This window comes from Anas platyrhynchos, chromosome 10 (genome assembly GCF_047663525.1).
Source record: "Anas platyrhynchos isolate ZD024472 breed Pekin duck chromosome 10, IASCAAS_PekinDuck_T2T, whole genome shotgun sequence".
Lineage (NCBI taxonomy): Eukaryota > Metazoa > Chordata > Aves > Anseriformes > Anatidae > Anas > Anas platyrhynchos.
In genome coordinates, this window is record NC_092596.1 from 18,772,121 (window position 1) to 18,785,224 (window position 13,104).

Consider the following 13,104-nt stretch of genomic DNA (forward strand, 5'->3'; position numbering starts at 1 on the left):
TGATTAGAGAAGCTGGGTGATAAAAGCATTGAGAGAATCCTGAAACACTGTCCCCTTGGAAATAGCACACAATAACTAAAAGTCTGAGTAAAAATCTTATTTTATAAACAATTATGTACAGAAGCTCTGGAAAAATACATTTCAGTACTCATCAGATTGTATTTACCAAAGAAGTGATGGAAAGCCTGCTCTAAGATGCTACAAGTACAGAAGTGCTATAACTATTCACTATAATTTGGTAGAGTTAAAAATAGAACAGTTAAATCAACCACTTCCTAAGCATTTCCTGATTGTACAATGTGAACAACTTTTAGTAGGAAATATTACACGGTAATTATTGCAATGAATAATAAATGTCTTTCACATGAAAACAAAACATTAATGAACTACCAATCACATCTAAATACCTTTTAAATAAAGTTTTAAAGCAATGAATACACACATACAAAGGCAAAAAATCAAACCCCACTTAATTTTCTGGATATTTTAACCTTTATTTTTTTAAGATATAGCCCTGCTGCACCAGTTTATTTTTTCTGTCACTGTTTACTTCTCTTATGTCCAACTTGCTGTTCTTTGCTTTGTTTGTATCAGCCGAAGACTTTCATTGCTACAACATCATGGCATCCCACTACTATACAGCTGGAACTCATAAGTACTACTGGAACATTTAAAAACAACAGTAACTGCTGAAGCAGAAACTCTAACAAACTGCAGTCAAACAGGTTTTCTCAGCTTTTTTCCAAATTAACTGATTTAGTTGTTTTTAGTTCCACAATGCAACAGGCTATAAAGGCAGGTGCTACAATGGGAAAGCACTACATTTGGGCCAAAGCAGAGGAGTGAAAATTCATAAGCCATGAGACTCTACCCCATCTGATGGACAGAAATGTATTATTTGAAAAAGATATGGACTGCATCACCATGCAGTCCTAAACTAACAAAGTTCTAAGCTAACAAAACCAGAAATGGTCTAAGCACATTAAATAAAATTCCAGAGTAGACAAAGATCTGTGATCTGTTTCTGGACAAGAACAGAGTATGCCTGTGAAGACTGCATGGGCTCTGCAAAATCAACCTTTCCTTTCCCTGTTCAACACAAGTGTTTCCAATATTATAGGGAATTATAGCTCCTTTACCAAGATTATTGGTTCTTTTTATAGTTCTGCCTTGCCTTCATTTCCTAATGAATCTATTCATGCATAAAGTATTCAAATTACCCTAAATCAATCTGTTTTGCATGGGAGTAAGTCTCTACACTGGCTGCAGTGTCACTAGGCACTAGAAATTAAAGCATAGAAATGGTGTCTAAAACCCAAGAAGTGTTATCAACACAAATGTGCTGCTGTTCATCTATAACAGCTATGAGTAGAGTCCAGTGATACTTACTCTCAGTGACTAATTTAACTGTTCTGGGAATAAATATCTATAACATAAAAAATATTTGTGGAGGCGCTATTTATATGAACACATCATTCACCATGTAATGTGAATCTTGTAATGTAAGAAAACAAACACAATAAGCTAAATGTATAAATATATGTCACACAGTAAACAAAAAAAAAAATTATATTTAGACGATGTATTATAATTTTTTTTTTCAGTGACATCACCCTTCTGCCTTATACTCTGTATGGGTAACATATTAGAATTACAATCAATTAGAAATACAGGGGAGAGGAAAATATTTTTGCAAAAATGCACTCTGCAAAATGTGTTTTCCTTTCCTTAATGCTCCTTCATTAGTTCTGTTATTAAAAGAGAAGTCTCAATAGCTGCAACAGATTTATTAACTCCATAGCTTGTTATCAGCATGAAACTCAGTTATACTAAGAGAAAAAGAAATTATATTTTACAGAACTGCAATATTAAGATTAAGTGACTTTTCCTCTTCACTTTCTACTTATCCACTTTGCCAGGTAGTACCTTTATGTTCTCCTAATTACAAACATTTTTTTTTTAAATGAACAATCAATGCTAGTAATAATATAGATGATGTGCAATCGAACTGACTAGTTATGAGACTGAGATATCTGGTAAGAGAAAAAGGCACATTCTACAAAACTATACCTTAAAGGTACTCAATTAGAATTTGTATAAACCTGTAACAACCACAAAAAAATCATTTGTGTTAAAATTATATATCTACTGTAAACTGCTATCTTGGACTTGGTACCTTAGTTGGCTAATTCACGAGGATTAAATTATTATTATTTTTTCAGTCACTGCATTAAAAGTGTTTTTGTGCTGTATTAACAGCAAGCAATTCAAACAGGAAACTAAATTTAAAACCTTCTTTCTCTGCAGACCTTCCTACAGTACTCATCAGAAGACTATCTAAATTACTCCTAGATGTGGCCAAGATTAGCACTCCTAGAATAACATTAAAAACAGAACTAAACCAACAACCAAATATGACTGGTGGAAATAACTACTGTTTTTGTTGATGTTTTTGTGTTTTGCTTATTCGTTTTAAACAAGAGATTAAAACATTAACCTAGATGCAGAATGCAAAGTGTCCTATATATCCATAGGGAAATGGGCTAAGAACACCAGGGCTTTGAGGCAAGAGTACTACCAGAATCATTTGTCTTCCTATAAGATTATGGTCACAGGACCCTTAAACCTGGACAACACGTATTTTAAAGAATGTCTTAGTTAATCACATTAACAAAAACAAAATAGTGGCAAAATTTTGAATCCAATAGAGAGGTAGTGTATGTCACTGGGTGTTCAGCAGGGACCTGTTGTGCTGGAGCACATGTTGGAGGGCACAGTAAGGATAATGTATTTAAAAAGCTCACACAATTAATTTGCATATTCACAGTCACTGCTTTTTTTGGTTTTGTTTTGTTACCTACCCCAAGTTGAAAGAATGAACCTTCCCATAGCTGACAATAAAAAAGATGTTTACTGCTCAGATAAAGTAGCTGCCTGCATATATTGAGTTGAAAGAGACCATATAAAGGAGTTACTCAGCAATGAATAAATGAATACAGTATTTCAGATTTCATCTTTTTGCAAAAGATGCAGAAATGCATCCTGTAAGGGAATTTATAAGTCTTACGCTTTTGGGAATCAATGAAAGTGCCTGAATCAACTATGTATTTATTCATTCATGTAAAATTTTGTTCACTGGGAAATCCTACTGAAACTCATCTTGTTTTCCTGAGCAACCCAAAGGAGAACACTCACAGGTCCTTGTATTTCAGCACACACTATGAACCATATAACATGGAAAACAATGAGAAGACCAAAAAAGATTTACATAAGTATGGAATGATTACAGTAAAAATGAGTAGGTAAGCCACTTATTATGTCAAACAGATAAGCTGTCAGAGCAGGTGTCTATTCTCGGGGGAAAAAAGACATGTGAAATGACAACAATATTCCTGCTTTAAAAAAGGTGGAAGTCCAAATAACATTTCACAACTACCACTTTTTTCTGACTGAGATAACTAAGTATTTCCTATACACTGTCATTGATTAAAAATGGGACAAGTTACAATCAATTTAAATCATGTTAGTCTGGATAGCTGCTAGTTTTCTTCTTCAGCCATCTATGCACAGGGAAAATTAAAGCCAAGTTACCATGTAATTTGATATAACAGCGTATTATCAACTGCTTTGAAGAAACGTAATGACAAGAATTAATTTAATTATTTTTGTATATTGACTGTGTGCATCTTCATCATCTTAGCTTACTAAAAGTGAAAGGTAAAGCTTTTTGGACATTGTAATTGAGAGAACGTAAGACAGAAACAGAATGGGTATCATGTACCATAACAGGGAAGCCCATCTCAGGCACTTTTTTAACAGCTACAGCTGAATAGTGCTCTCTATATTGTCTGACCTATATCTATGACATTATTAGCTGTAGTTTATATGACATATGAACTGAGATATAAGTTAGTCAAGGAAATTAAGGACTTCAAAACTGTTGTGTCTAGCACAAAATCTTTTGAGAAACATTATCCTGAGAGAAAATATCTCTAACTTCAATTCTGTTAAGATTCAGTTCATTTCTGTGAAATTTGATTTCAAATTGATCTTTCAAAACTTGCAGCCTATATTAAAAAAAAAAAAAAAAAAAGCAATGAGCTATCAGCTATGGAAGACAAGTAACACCTCAGAAAACACTATCTAAGAAAGCACTCTGAAATAATACTCTCCATATCTACATTGCAGACACATGAAACAAGAAAACACAAGATTTCTAACTGTGTTAGGGGAAACAGTTAATATGTTTTGTTTTGATTCTTTAGTATTTTAAAGACTTATTTCAACCTCAACTGGCACCCTACACATGCCTGGCAAAATCTGAACTAGACACTTTATAACCATCTCAGACAGGTCATTTTACATATATTTGGATTTTATATTTTTGTAACCAAAATGAAAAAAAAAAACAAGCGGTTATACAATTTCCCTGCTCTCAGCTTTTATTCCTGAACAGAACCTCAAATTTTGATAATCAAACTTAAATGACAGCTAAAATGGTTATTTTAGCAGCAAAGAAAATTGAGATTTCAAGGAAAATCCTGGTATATCTTGTTTTAGGTTCAACCCCAGACTCTGATGTGCATGCTGTGTGATACCTGAGCATATAAATAGAATATGGTGTCGTGAAAAAGAAACTTACCCTCAGGCTAGAGAAACAGCTGCATTTGTCTTTTTCCTTTTTTTTTTTTTTTAAGCTCTGACCATAGTCGATATAGTCAACACAATAAAAATAACACCTTTGCAAACAAAATCTGTGATATATATGAAATCTGTAAATAAAAATTCTGTGATACAAAAGCTCAGCAAATTCTGCCATGCAAATAAATACTTATCCTATTTAGAACTGAAGAAAATCTAATAAACTTCAAAATTTATAGAATAAAAATAGATTTGTAAATCTTATATTTTTGTAAACTTTATCTGTTTAAAATATTTTTATTATTACTTAATCCAGGCTTTAAAGATTTTACAAAAAATCCTAAACCCAGTAAGTTAACATTCCTTAAAACTTTAAATGATCTACTTAGTACTTGAATTTGACTTGGCTTTCTTTGTTAATAGTCCCACTTGGGATATGCATTGAAAGTTCTTCCACAAGAGTTGTGATGGAAGAGCGTTACTTTGAGACAATACATGCCTGCCTCAGGGGTTACAAGACAAATCAATCTATTTTTCTGCTTTCCTCCAAGGGTAATTGGCTTTTAAAATTACAGAGAAAAATAGGTCTTCACGTCAGTACAAGGCAGGCCCATATACAGACATTTTCCATTTCTTTTTCTGTTTGAGTTCTTAGCTGAGAACTAAGGTGGATAAAAAAAAAAAAAAAGAGGAATGACTGCATTGAGTTGAAATCATCTCCAATAATAACACTGTGACCTGCATCTGAGTCTGGAATTTACTGAAACCTACTATGAATAACTGTTATTTTTCTCATCAGTATTTTCCTTCTAATTTGTGATAAAATTTACTTCTAATAATGACTTGCTTCAAAGCAATGAAACTCACAATAGCCTTCAGGTTTTTCTGATTGCTATTAACTGAGCTTTGTAATACATTACTCATGAGAATTTCTTACTGGAGGTATGATATGTGAAAATATTTTCCAAAGCTTAAGATGAGTAATCAGCTAAACTCATACACAAAAACAACAGCAAACTGTTGAAAAAAGTCAAAATAAAGTAGTCTTTTAAAAACTACTAAAATTCCCTTGAAACACTGCACTGAACCTGTACCACTAAACCTTTAATGTGAACTTGCTCACTGGGACTGTGTATACAGGTGTAAAGCAATTATTAGATTTGATATCTGAATGAACTCAGGCTCCCATTAGAGCTTGAATGCTTCAATAACCCTATTATTTTCCTTCCAATGCTCCCAGACCTGATCAACTTAATTATTCTGACTAGTGAAACATTTAGGACATGAATGTATGATTTGTTTTAAATCAAAAGAGACAATTGAAAATACTACATAAAATAACATACAAAAACCCCCATGGGATAAATGTGATGTGTCAAATCCTGGAAAAAGGTCAGATCCAAGTAGCAGTAACAAAAAAAAAAGGGGGGGAAAGAGATACACTGCAATAAAACTACATTTATTCAGACATTTTTCCTTGAACTTTTAATTTGTATCCTTTATTGCATTTAATGTACCATAAAAAGATAAAAAGGTATATATTACTAATCAAAAGGGTAAGGGTATTTCAGAGAGTAAATAACTTAGGTCTGCTTTGCTAAGCTAAAAGTCCCAAACCCCAAAACACAGACTAACTACTCTTTTATGACTACACACAGACTTTCAGTAGTTGTTCAAAAGTAAAATATATTGTCTAATAAAAAGACACATTTTACACTGGAGATGTTTCCCAATTTTAACTGTACCTGCTATTTTACTGTTAAGGAAAAGAGAGAGGGCAAAAATGTATACCCACATTTTGTACGGATTTGGTACAATGCTAATAAAACCATAATATTCATAAGCAATTTAATTTAAAATACTTTTAAAAAATGTGCTATTCCCAGCACCCCTATTAACACTGCTGTTTATACAATTTGTATTTGCCTTGAAAGCAAGTTGTCTGTAAGGTTACAAACATGACAAAGAAATAAAGACAGTAATAGGTTCTGAACTTCAAGTATACGAACAGCCAAAAAGTTAAGCATCTTCTCATCTGAATGCATTTGTCCTTAAAAAGAATCAAACTGACATCAAAGTGGTCCCCTTGTCCCTTGCCTCCTTTCACTAATGATATGTAATGGCTGCTGAGCCTGCAATAAACGTGTTTATGTCCAGCTAGATTGCCATCATTTTACAATCTAATCTGATACTTTTAAGAAAGAGGAAAGTCATGAGAGACCAACACCAGCTTGTGCTGAAGGCATTTCTTGACATCAGCCTTCACTTTGCACTTCAAATATAAGTATTTGATTTGACAAAACATACAGAAAGTCATAAGAGAAGGCTCTTCACCTCTTCTCCAAAACTGCCTGGTAGAAGTCAATACCAATTCATTTACAAAGTTACAATCAAAAAACACCAGATGAAAGTAAGAGAGGAAGCTTTCCAGCTATTCCTTAAAAATATTTTATTAAAGGGCAGCATAAGACAACATTTGCCTCTGTAGGATTGCTCCCACCTACGCTTCTCATTTTTATCACTTAGCAGTTTAAATATGGAATTTACATGTCCCATGCGCAGATGCTTTAATCTTTGACTAGAACATGAAAGTAATGAACTCAAAGCTCTCTGTTCTGTAAAGGAATTTCTTTCAGAACAGGAGTTGGATAACACTCCTGAAAAGCAAGTCTTTCCTGCTGTTTCACACAAAATGGCTACCATTTCCCCCCCCATACCCACACAATCAACAGCCCTTGTCAAAATCAAGGGATTTTTCTTGTAGCGTGCATTTTTTTATGCATCAGAAACAAATTCTCTTTATAAAAACATAATTCTGCAGTATCTTGTAGTCTACATATAAAATGAAATACTTTAAATAATACAATAAAGGCCAACTATTCATAATATTTTTTTTTGATTAAATAAAATATCAACATTTTTTATTCATGGCTAGGTTAACATTTACAATTCAGCATTCTGCAATATTTAAATGGAATTGAATATGCTATGAGAAAACTTAAAACTACATCACTCCTGTATGATTGGCTGGTATGGGCCGTAGCTGTCTGTGCACATCTGCAACTTCATCGTGTAACATTAAAGTAAAGGCCCCTGTTTGAGCCTGGCAAGATGATCTCACTACTACTTGTTACTTCGCTATACACCCCAATGTAGAATAACTAAATACTGCATGGGACTTTTACTATAAATTATTTTCAACAAAGACACTTGCAGATCATGTGAATTAAACTGTTCTAGTTATCATCTACCTTACTGTTCATGTGATCCTTTGAACACTGATGAGCATCTGAAAACCATTATGATTTCACAGTTGAAAAATACTAAGAAATTACTTTCAAATTAGCTGTGATTTTTAATTCTTATTTTAAAATGTTTATGAAAAATAATCTTCTCACAGAAGGGCATTTCAAAAATCTTTGCCATCTGAAATAAGAATAAGGTATGCCAGTCTAAAAATGTTCTTAAAAAAGTACTAAAAACATTGAAATGTATAACTTATCATTTTAAAAAATGCTGAAATAAAATATTGAACAATCTTAGAGTCTATGATTCTATGAATCTTCACCACTTATTCCAAGACACTTTTGAAACAGAAAAGTCAACCAACACATCTGTAAATTTCTGTAAACAACATGGCTCCAACATATTGTACCATTCCTGTAAATACTTTATTACACAAAGTATTACTTGGTTCTCCTTTAGAATATTTTTAAGCACTGTCAAAATCGGTATTTTTTTCCTTGGATGCTATCCATCTAGTCATCCCTGTCAGCTTTGCAGATAAGACAGCTGATATGGCAGCATTTTGTGCAACAGCTGCTGCAAGTATTAGTTTTACTCATTTGCTTTCACTATATTTCTTCTGAGCTCTATACTGCAATATTTTATTATGAAATATTATGAAAAGCTTTTATTTATTTTTTTTTTACAGACTATATTAACTTTGTAAACCATTAGTTTCTTGTGAGTTTAGTTGTAATCAAAATATTTCTCAAATGAATTTGTTATTTATTATAGCTTCATAAGAGGAAATCCAAGAAGTTAAATCTGCTGCTAAATGTCTATCTCTTTAGGGATGAAGAACGAGATGCAATAGAAAGCCTCAAAATTTTTGTAAAAGCCAAAATGTAACAATACCCATTAGGGAGTCATAATTATCTTTTATGTGAATGAGGATACTTGACGGGAATTTAGATTGTAGTTTGCCAAGGGCTAAGAGAGAAGATTCAAGACAAAGATAAGCATTGAAATACTATTTTGCATATTAAATTGTGGCACGTCGTGTTTCTTCAAAAAATTATCAGAAATGTTTGGTAGATGACTATCCAATTTATCTTTACAGTTATACATTTGTGGATATTTCAATTGCTTCAGAATGTGAGCACCTGTACACCAATTTATCACTGAGAAAAATGAAGGCATTCACATTCCACCAACTCCATTTCTCACCAATATTACGTTTTAAGCCTAAAATAGATGCCTAGCACTCTTACACTTTTGTAAATAAAACATACACAGTATTTAACTTGTAGAGGAGTAAAATCTATAATTTTTAAAACTACAATCTAATTTTACTGATGCTGTGAAAGAACACAATCTATCCACTCCAGAAAGAATATATGGAAGAGATGAATGATAGAAAAAAAACTGATTTCTGTACAATATTGAAGACCGATAAGAGTATAAAACAGAAGGTGAAAAAGATATGGGACTACATTGCTAACAGTCTGACCAGAGTTGCCTGCTGCAACATGAAGAGAGATGAGAAAATGCACAGAGGACAGCAGAAGTATTGGCCTTCACATATCCCCATAATGACAAGGAAAATAACATTGGGCTGTTACACAGAGACCAAACTTTTCAACACAATCAACAGCAATGAAGAAAGGCAAGCTTTAGGCTGATATAGAATAGAATAGTATTTAGATGATGCAGTTCAGTGTAACAGTAATTACGTGGCACTGTGACTTAAGATCCTTGCATGAGCAAAACCACACCAAAAATACACTAGTCTTGTTCAACTCCAAGAAAGGAAGGCTATGATGCAAAGACTGCTTAAATTTACCCTGTTTAGAAGTACAGACCAAAGACATACCAAGTACGTTTACAACACACAAGAGAAAAAAAAAAAAAAAGCAATAAAATGTTTGATATACAGTGGAATACAGAACCTTGTTACGAACAAGCTGGCGTCTTTCCAAAAGCTCAAATCTTGTCTGAATTAATAAAATGGAAAGAAGCATGACATTGTGACTCCAATACTGGGTATTATGCATGTACACAAGACAATGCCAAAAATTTACAAGGACAAAAACATTGGTACAAAACAATTAAGCTATTTCCACTGTAGCAAACAATTAAGGGCAAGAGTATGAAAGTACTCCTCCCCGCCCTCCCCGCATAAGCTGCTAGTAGAATTATTACCTATACACCTAAGTGGTGTTGAAAAATCTAAGTAAGTATCTTTTAAAAATTCAAGGTCAAACACAGTATTTAAGCAAACCATCACTTAACCTCAGATATTCTGGGTCTAAAGCTAGTAGTTTAAACAACTGCTAAAATGACTTCTTGCTTTCTGAAAATGGCTTAATCATCCAGTCTGGCCTTATACAATTAAAAAGCCTCATTGACAACTGAGGTAACTAAATATTAATTCACATCATACAGAATTTAATTTGTAATATAAATATTGACCATAATACATGATATAATATACTATATAATCCCTGATTCTTGTCTCTATTCCTCCTGCCTTTGAAAAAATTTACATTTTGTATAAAACCACAAATTGATTCAGATCATCTAGTCTCTGTATTTCTCCTTTATGAAATTCTGCATTCATTTGCTTAATATGCCTTGTCTTGCTTCTAAATGACCTATTAGATGACAATTCCAATGAACTACAGAAAGGTTGAGGGAGTCAAGCTCATTTACTCTTTTGAGCAGGAGGACTAAGCAATGATCTAACAACAACCTTTGCCTCAAAGGTGAGTCACAAAACCCCAGTCAAATTCTTCTTGGTCACATAGATGGTAAAACAATAGACAGTAGTTGAGAATTGCAGCTTAAATGTTAAGAAAAAGAATCTGCATTAGGAATGTAGTGTAACACTAAAACAGGGAAATCAAGAGGTTGTGCAGGTTTTCAGGACTTGGTTTGACAAGTCACAGCTGGCTCCATCTAGTATGATGATAACCCTGCTTCAAGCAGAAGGCTGTATTATGTGATTTCCAAGAGTCCCTTCCAAACATGTCTCACAAATTAATCAATTCTGTATTTCTTGGCAAGTACATATCAGGGATTCAGAAATGATAAGTGTTAACAGTAGGGTGTTTTTTTGTTTTTTTTTTTTGGTTTGTCATTAGTATTTACAACACACTCGTAGCAGTTCTAAATGTCAGGGCTCTAGTTTCAGTGATATTTTTCCAGTGGGAAAGTTCTGATGCCTGGTGTTTTTCGTTTTTTTTTTTTCTCCTTTGCCAATCAATCGTTTCTAATTCATTCAAAGCTTAAGCCAGAATTCTTCAGTGAGACTTTTTCATAAGTAATTATATAATGAAAATAATTTAAAATCTATTATTTCACATATTTCCTAAAATAGTTATGTGCCCACAGGCTAAAGCATATACTGAAAAAGTAAACAAACTTACAGATGGGGAATCTTCATGACATTCTGAGGACTAAACAATAAGATATGGTTGGACTCAGGCTAGCTACCTGATAAATTCCTGACTACAAAAAAATTGCCAGTAATGGTTCAGAATTTAATAGATGTAAAATGTAAAATAACATTCATAACTATCGCATCCACAGTTAGGTATGACTGAACATGTAACACGGGCATTTAGGAAATACTATCAATATGGTAAAGAAGCTGTATGTTTTGGCTTATGTACATTTCACAGTATTTTAAAATCCTGTATCCATTGTGCACACGTTGGCCACATCCTAGTCACAGAGCAGGTGCATTCCTCAGCAAGTTCCTTGCTTATTTTATTTGGGGTACCCAGCAGTGAATAAGCCAGGTCACTTCTGGTTTGTGCATATGCATTTCCTTCCAAAAGTGCTTGGAGGAACACAATGTATCAGGGTGCAGATGCAGTGCACACATGTGGACCCAGATTCTCAAATATGCCATTAAACATCTGTCCATGCCACAGATACAGCCAACAGGACTTCAAGTCAGTACTGTGATGAGGGAAACAGCCTCTCTGTATTATGTAACAATAAATAAATTTAAAAGCTCCTAAGACAGTTCCCTATAATCTTCCACTAAAAGCGCAGAGAATATGTTGTGCAAGCACAGAATAGGCAAAAAGAAGTGGAAAACTGAGATGTTATTTATCGTTTCTTAATTTGATTATGCCTAAATTTCTCATGGAGAAAGCGAAAAATAAAACTACCTCCCCTATCTTGTTTCATAACTGTATGAGAATGCAAAGCTATGGTATATGGTGGATAAGCATACTGTGCCAACAAGGGCAGTATGGCATGTCAATGCACAAGAATATAAGGTGCTGTGACGATATGGGCATATATTCACATATATAAAAATACAAAAAATGGACTACAAAAATCCCCTAAACCTTTGCATCCTAATTTCTTTTCTCTGACAGGTTATTTTAGTTGCCAATGGCAACTGAGAACATATCAAATTAATAAAAACAGCCATTTAAAAAAAATACAATAAAGCTGTAATAGATACTAGGTAGAAACACAGGCTGAAACACACAAGGTAGAAACACAAGTTAAGTGTCAGGTTTTTGTAAGGTAGTATTAAACTATGACAGCCTTTGCTTTAACTCTAGCTTTCCTTTAAAATAAAGTTGACCAATTCAGTCAGAAACCAATTCTTACCAAGTTTACTTTAATTTCTGATGATAGCATTATATGCAATCTGTGCATACGGCTACATATGCTCTTTACTGGAGCTTTTTTGAAAAGGTGTTCTAAACAAAGAACATTTAAGCAGTGATTCCCACCGCAAACCATGTACATCTTAACCCACCTGAAAGGGAGCGAAATAAAACAACACATGAAGTATGAAAATGCAAAGAAGGATATATGAATTGAATTTCAATTTTATCTACTAGTCACCCTGAGATGCGACATGAAAAACCAATTTAACACTGAAATGGTATTCAAATATTTGACTCCAATCCCTTATTGCTTCTAAATTCACTCCAAAGTCAAGATTATTAATTCCTACTGACAGAAAATCAAGATTTAATGATCATCTAATACCTCTTAGGAATTAGAGTAAATTCAGATGGTAATTCAGACAAATTAAAATGATTTTACAAATATAAGGAAAACATGATACAGAATGCCCATTCGGGCATTTCTTTTGGGGCAGTAACTACCTTTTAGGAACATACAGAGCAAAAAAGTATATTTCAATGTGTGCAATAAATGTTTACAAGTTAAAAGGGAACCTTTATTACCTAGGAACATTTTTCC

At 33.3% G+C, this 13,104-nt stretch overlaps 1 protein-coding gene across 8 annotated transcripts in view; it reads right to left on the reverse strand.

Annotated features, from left to right (window-relative positions):
- Positions 1-13,104, reverse strand: part of DIAPH2 (diaphanous related formin 2) — a 250,622-nt gene that overhangs the window by 75,783 nt on the left and 161,735 nt on the right. The window lies entirely within an intron of this gene.